Source organism: Otolemur garnettii, unplaced genomic scaffold (assembly GCF_000181295.1).
Source record: "Otolemur garnettii isolate 467f Iridium unplaced genomic scaffold, OtoGar3 scaffold00140, whole genome shotgun sequence".
Taxonomy (NCBI): domain Eukaryota; kingdom Metazoa; phylum Chordata; class Mammalia; order Primates; family Galagidae; genus Otolemur; species Otolemur garnettii.
Window position 1 is genome coordinate 5113602 of NW_003852535.1, and position 7702 is coordinate 5121303.

Here is a 7702-nt window from a genome sequence, read left to right on the forward strand (position 1 = left end):
TAGAGGTTAATTACTTTATTACTGAATTATATAGTAAGGTCTACATCTACAATTTAATCAGGAAGAAATGCTTTGCACTTAACATCAAGGACACATTTACTCTAGTGGAATAAAACAGACACAGACAAAAGACCAAATACATGTTTTTAAAAAAATGACTACATGTTTTACCTGTTACTATTTTTGCTATTTTGGACCATACTCTCAAGAGAATTAATTTTACATACATATTAAGTCTGATTTATCTCTCCATATTTTTAAACATTAAAATAGAGCTTCTCACAATTTCAAATTATAAACGAAAGACTGAAAACAATATGGGAAACAGTGTTTAAAAACAAAGAAAGCATACTACTACTACTACCTTATAGTGGAAAAGTTGAGTAAAACATGCCCCTTCTATGGCTCATCTGAAAGAGACACTTTTACTCAGAGAGGCAAACATTCCTGATCTAGAACTAAGTTTCCCACTCACGCTGCATGACCAGATCTATAATTGTTTCTGGTCTCAACTACAAAGTAAGCAAAAATTTCTATAAAATAACTAAAAGCTAAATACCAGAATAGGACTAATCCAAAGTAAAATTTTGTGCTGGTCTAAACATACATCTTCAGCTTCTCCCTTTTTAAAAAGTATCTTTTTATTTCAGATGACATTTAAAAATAATCGACACTTTTAGTGTGCTTTATAGTCAATCTCTGTAAAGTTGAAACTCAAATGAGTAAGTTTAAAATTTTTGTGTTTTACTTGATTCTCCTGAAATTCCCATCTTCTACTACTTCACTCAACCAAGTTATACATGAGGTAAGTTTCAGCTAAAAAAGAAACAAATCAATCACAAAGATAAAGCTAACCATTTCAACAGTAACAAAATCATAATGCCCACCTCATATTCAGAGTTTACAACTTTAAGTATTAACTGCTACTTAGTATGTAATTTAAAAGCAAATGCTTTTTGCACTTTTAATCAAATTACTCTGGGAAATACAGGGCAAAAGAACTTGGCAAAATTTGTTCTTGGTAACAGAAGACAATCCAAATGGAACATAAGACCAGTGTTTAAAATTTCTAACTTCTAAACAAACATGCACATACTTATCTAAAGAAGTATTTTGGTGGCACACTGGGTTGAGAGATTAAATGTTTTGCTGTAAATAAAAAGTACAAATTTCCAATTATATCCTCATAGCTAGCTAACAGCTTCTTAAGACACAGTCAGCCAGCTAACAGTACTCTAAAACCTGTATATGTTATACTAAAAGATCCCTGCTAAAAATCGACAATTTCAATGGGTCTTACTGAAGTAGGACTTTCATGATACTAGAAATCTTTTAAAAAGTATGATAGGGCTAAAACAATGACATTACTATTAATAAAAGTTACAGAAGAGATTATTGCTATACTTTCCCTCATAAACACCATTAAATTTTGTTTCAGTTACAAAAAGGACAACCAAATTAATTTTGAAAATATTTTAAGGACGGTTATGGTAGCCTAAATGTAATCCTAGCACTTTGGGAGGCTGAGGTGGGAGGATGTTTTTAGTCCAGGAATTCAAGATCAGTAAGACCCCCTATCCCTACAAAACAAAACAAAACAAACCAAACAAACAAAAAAATGGTGGGTATCCAACTATAGTCCCAGCTACTTGGGAGGCCGAGGCAGCAAGATTGCTTGACATCAGGAGTTTGAGACTGCAATGGGCTGTGGTGATACCACTGTACTCTAGCCTAGGTAAAAGAGAAAGACCCTGTCTCAAAAAAAAAAAAAAAAATAAAATGGGAAATATATTTAAACCTACAGAAAAATTGCAAGAATGGTATAACAAATTTCTATATATGCTTCACTGTATTTGCTCTCTTTCTCTCTCTCCACACACACACACACATTTTGGTGGGATGATATTTGAGTCAATTTCAGACATTGTGACCCTTTGCTCCTAAATCTTTGCTGTGTATCTCCAAAGACAGGCACTTACATGAGTGATGTCACACTGACCACATTCAAGAAAACTAACATTGATACCATTATCTAATGTACAGCACACATTCAGATTTCACCAGTTGTCCTACATTTGGCCTTTTTGGTGACTTTTGATTTTCTGACCCAAAATTCAATCCAAGATCACACATTATTTTTGGTTGCCACATCTCTTGGGTCTCCTTTCAGTCTCAAATAGTCCCTCAGAAGCCTGCCTTTTCCACTCATGACATTGACACTTTCAAAGAGTACAGGCCAGTTACTTTGCAGAATGTCCATTAATTTGGGTTTGTTTGATGTTTTCTTGCAGTTACAGTCAGGCTATCTGTTTTTTAGCAGGAGTATCACAGACCTGATGTATATGCTTCTCAGTGCATTGTATCAGGAGGCACCTAACGTTGATTGGTCCCATTATTGGTGACATCAGCTTTGATTATATCCCTGCTATTAGAATACCGGCTGGTTTCCAAATTTCATGATATAGATAGATTTCCTGGGAAAAGTTTTATAGCTAATAAATAATTTATAGCTAATAATAATAAACATAACATTTATTTATTTGGGGCATATTTGTCAAAGTGGGATTCTCAGGCATAAAGGCAGGAGAGGTTATATGAGAGTGGTTTTAAGTCATTAAAGAGCCATTCAAGTAGATGGAACCAATGGATAGGTATGAGACCTACAGTGTGTGTGTGTGTGTGTGTGTGCACGAGTTTAGACTCTTAAGTTCTCGAACTCATCCTAGAAAAACTGCTACATACTTCATTGCTGAATATCACTGCAGTCACCTTCGAAGTACCCCCGTTGGGAGGCTATGCAGTGGCACCAGCACCTGTCCAGCCCTTCAAAGCACTTTTTCTAGGATAAGTTCGAGAACTTAATTGTCAGCCTCATACAACAACAGCTCTGATGGCCATTCCAGAAAACGAGTTCCAAAATTGCTTTGAAGGGCAGACTAGGCACTGGGGTCTCTGCACAGCTCCCCAAGGAGAGTACTTGGAAGGTGACTGTAGTGATTCACAGCAATGTAGCTCTTTTCCTAGGACAAGTTCATGAATTTAAATTGTCCCATCTTGTATGTGTAATATCTATCTTTGCCACTAGGTGGCAGTGCTCCACTGACCCTCCGCTCTGAGATGCTATTTCTCCAGGAAACAATTGACTGCAGTAGGAACCCAGGTAACCCCAGAAAACATAAGGTCTTCTCTCTGCCCTAGATCTTCACTTTCTTTCATAAAATAATGCTTGACTTTCCTTTGATCTTAAAAGTAATCACTGAAAAAAACATAAACAACGAAGAGAAGCATAAGAAAGAGGAAAAATTGCCCATAGTTTTGCCTTCTGGAGATAATGCTTGTGATATCTTTCAAGTAACTGTTAACCTTTGGTCTTTGATGTATATTTCAAACAGTGATAGCTCATGAACTGTGTGACTGGCCCCATTCTACAGGTTTCATATCATTAATTCCTTTACTCTTTCCCATAGCTGGAGAAGAAAGAGATGATTCTTTCCTGAGGTTTTGTTTTTTCAGTTTCTGTAATTGTACAGCTTTATTGTGATGCATTTCACATATCATAAATTCTCCCATGTAAGGTGTACAGCTCAGTGGTCTTTACTATGTTCCTGGAATTGTACAACTACCACCATGATTTAAGTTCAGAACATTTTCAATACTCTGGGAAGAAATTCTGTACTCATTAGCATTCCTACTCTCACCCCTACTGAAATGGACTATTCTTATTCAAGATTTACAGAATAGGAAATGGATGTCCAGATAAGAATTTTGCTAAGGTCGCATGTCTGGTTTCGGTCAGAGCTGGGTTTTGAACACAATCAGAGGGCTCTGAGACCTGCCTAGCTGGCCACTGCACAGTACTGTCTTCTGTGCCTAGCAAGCCTGGGGTCATGCTGTCCTGCAGTCTCTTCTCTTCACATCGTATTTCTCATGACATGAAAAATTTTTCTAAGACCCAACTTGAGATGGTGGCATGATTGTTCCTCTGCACATTGGACACAATGGGAGGGTCTAGAATTTTCTCTTGGATAGGATTATATTCTTCCTCATTCATGTTCATGGGCATTTGTGACCACTGTCTTAGCCTAAATCTTGGAAACGAAACTGTGGGACAAACACCATACATATTTTAAGGGCAAATCATCTCCATAAAATTGTACCAATTTATACTCTTACAAGGAATGTTTAAGAGCTATCTGTACCCCCCCCAACAAATATGTTTCATTTCTTAATATGTTTTGATGCTTTTTTCACTTTACCAAAATTATAAGTTCAGGCTAATAGTATCACCTAGGACTTAGGGCACTTGCTAAACATGATCTACTGATAGAAGTTATAGTCAGTTGCTCCAATTTCTTCTCACTTCTTGTGAAATAGCAGTAAAATGATGAGAAGAATAGAATGAGATTCTTTACAGAAGCTCCGAAATGAATCCCAGGTAACAGGCGTTAAATACCAAAAGGCCTGTTAAACTTAGGAACTCTGATACAAACCGGAAGTGGGAATCATTTAATTCAGTTATCTTCCTGAGGTCCCATACAACACAGAGATCCTACAATTCTATTTTTTCTCCTTTTTTTTTTTTTTAAGACAGAATCTCACTTTGTCACTGCTGATAGAGTGACTGGGCGTCACAGCTCACAGCAACCTCTAAATCTTGGCTCAAGTGATTCTCTTGCCATAGCCTCTTGAGTAGCTAGAACTACCAGCACCTGCCACAAAGCCTGTCTAATTTTTGTTGCAGTTGTTGTTGGTTTTTTAGCTGTCCCGGGCTGGGTTTGAACCTGCCTAGTTTGATGTATGTGGCTGGCGTAGTAACCTCTACTGTAACCACTGTGCTGTGGGTGCTGAGCCCTGATCCTACAATTCTAAAAAGTTTTAAAGAGAAAAATTTTTGACTCATTAAGAGCTGTTTTTTTCCTCCATATTCTCTCTCACCAAAGGCTATAAAGCTCCTTAGTATGCAAAGGATAAGAGCAGAGGAGGGCAGGTTTTTGCTTTAAAGATCAGAATTCATTCTCATGGAGATGCCAAGAGCCATAAATACAGAGCCTCAAGGTGTGTGGCTCATTTTTAAAAAAAAATTTTTAAATTAAATCATAGCAGTGTACATTAATACTATTATGGGGTACAGTGTACTGTTTCTGTATACAATTTGAAGTACTTTCATCCAACTGGTTAACATAGCCTTCATGTCTTTTTCTTAGTTATTGTGTTAAGACATTTATATTCTACATTTAGAGAGATTCACATGTACCCTTATAGGATGAACCATAGGCGTGATCCCACAAATCACCCTCCCTCCAGCTAGCCTCTCCCCTCCCTTCTCCTCCCTCTCCCCTCTCCCCAAATCGGTTGTCCCAGTCAGCACCAGTCTCAGCACCAGGTGAGAGAATTCAAATGTCTCTGGAAGCTAGATAAAAGGGGTCTGCTTGCAGCTCAGATATAACTTGCTCCAGTGCTCTGTGAGGGCAAAGGGACCCACCCAGCAAATGAATTAGTCTCTGAAATTTGGTACCTACTTCCCCACCTTGCACCCAGTCACTGGTAATCCCACTGGGCTGTGACAGTTCACTCCAGGAAGCAATTGCTCCCGGGGTTTATGACTGCAAGAGTCACCTAGAAATCTGAGTCTGGCAGGGGGAGATGAGGCCTGACAACCTCAGGCCAGAGAGACAGTGCGTGTCTGGATGGCCTCAGTGATGCAAGCCCCTCCCAGTGCTGCACCTGCTGCTCTCAGGATACCACCGCTCCTATGCAGCTCCCCCTCAGCTGACTGACCTCTCCTCACTCCCGTGCCACAGAGTCAGCACAGACCAGCACCGGGACCAGCCCTTTCCCTCCCCAGTCATCTCAAGGAAATGCCCAAGAATCTGGACTCCATGGGTGACAAACCTCCAGACCTTAGAGTGAGAGTGCTGGGGAGGAATCCTCAGAGTTCAGAGTTGCAGGTAGGGAGTATGTATGGTTTTATACATTTTTACAGTTTTATGCCTGGGAGGACGGTGCCATGGCACACCAGCAGGGGTAGGAGGTTCAGTTTTTAGGGGGTCTCTACTGTGGGATAGAGTGGGGAAATATTTGAACTCTGCTCGCTTGTTTGTATGGAGTAAATTGGGAGCCGTTCTTGTGGGGGAGGAGACACCCATCCTCTTGGTGGTGGATTTTGTACCTTTTGATTGTATTTTTGGGGTTGCTGCTCTCCTCAGTAAGGTTGAAGTGTGCTCTTCAATCTTCTCTCTTGGCTCCACTCTAAACCATCAGCTCCCTTGCTAAACTTCTGTCCTTTAAGTCTCCTTTTGAATGGGAGTCTCTGCAAAAAGCTGGCTGCAGTCTGCCGTCTTGTCTCTGCCCCGATTGTTTGAATTTCTAAGGGGTCTGTTGTTATTTCATCTTTACCATTTCTGATTGATGAGATTAGTGATTTTACTCTTTTTTTCTTGGTTATGTTGGCCAAAGGTTTATCTATCTTATTGACCTTTTCAAAAAACCAACTTTTTGATTTATTGATCTGTTGTATAATCCTTTGTTTTCAATTTCATTTAGTTCTGCTCTAATTTTGGTTATTTCTTATCTTCTGCTGGGTTTGGGATTGGCGTGTTCTTCCTTTTCCAGTTGCTTAAGATGTCCCATTAAGTTGTTAGCTTCCTCTCTTTCCACTTTCTTGAGGAAGGCTTATAATGCTATAACTTTCCCTCTTAGGACTGCCTTTGCAGTATCCCAGAGGTTTTGGTAACTTGTATCTTCATTATTGTTTTGTTCCAAAAATTTGGTCATTTCCTTCTTGATCTTATCTCTGACCCACCTATCATTCATCATAAGGTTATTTAGTTCCCATGTTTTTGTATGAGTCTGCAAATTCCTGTTGTTACTGAGTTCAACTTTTATTCCATGATGGTCCGAGAAGATGCATGGAATAATTTCTATTCTTTTAAATTTACTGAGGTTAGACTTATGACCTAAGATGTGATCAATTTTGGAGTGTGTTCCATGGACTGATGAGAAAAATGTGTATTCAGTTTTGTTAGGATGAAATGTTCTGTAGATATCTGTTAGGTCCAAAAGTTGAATAGTTAAATTTAAATCTAAGATTTCTTTGCTAAGCTTCTTTTTGCAGGATCTGTCCAACACTGCCAAAGGAGTGTTAAAATCTCTGACTATGATGGAGCTGGGAGAGATCAAGTTGCTCATGCCAGTTAGAGTCTCTTTTATAAATTGAGGTGCATTCTGGTTGGGTGCATAGATATTGATAATTGAGATCTCATCATATTGAGTATTGCCCTTAACAAAGATAAAATGGTCATATTTATCTTTGGTTACTTTTGTTGGTTTAAAACCTATTGTATCTGCAAATAATATTGCAGCACCTGCTTTTTTCTGCTTTCCATTAGCCTAGAATGTAGATGACCACCCCTTCACCCTGAGTCTGTAGTTGTCTTTTAAGGTAAGGTGACATTCTTGTATACAACAGATGTCTTGTCTGAGTTTCTGTATCCAATCAGCCAATCTGTGCCTCTCTAGATGACAATTTAAGCCATTCACATTGATAGAAATTATTGATAAGTCTGGTAAAATTTAGGTCATCAAGTTGCTTGAAAGTCCAGTAGACATTTTTAATCCTTTTGCCATTGTGGAAGTTGGAATGTGATCAAAAGTTTCTGGGTGGGTTTACTTTTGTGGTAGAGGATTGCACTGGTCATTATGG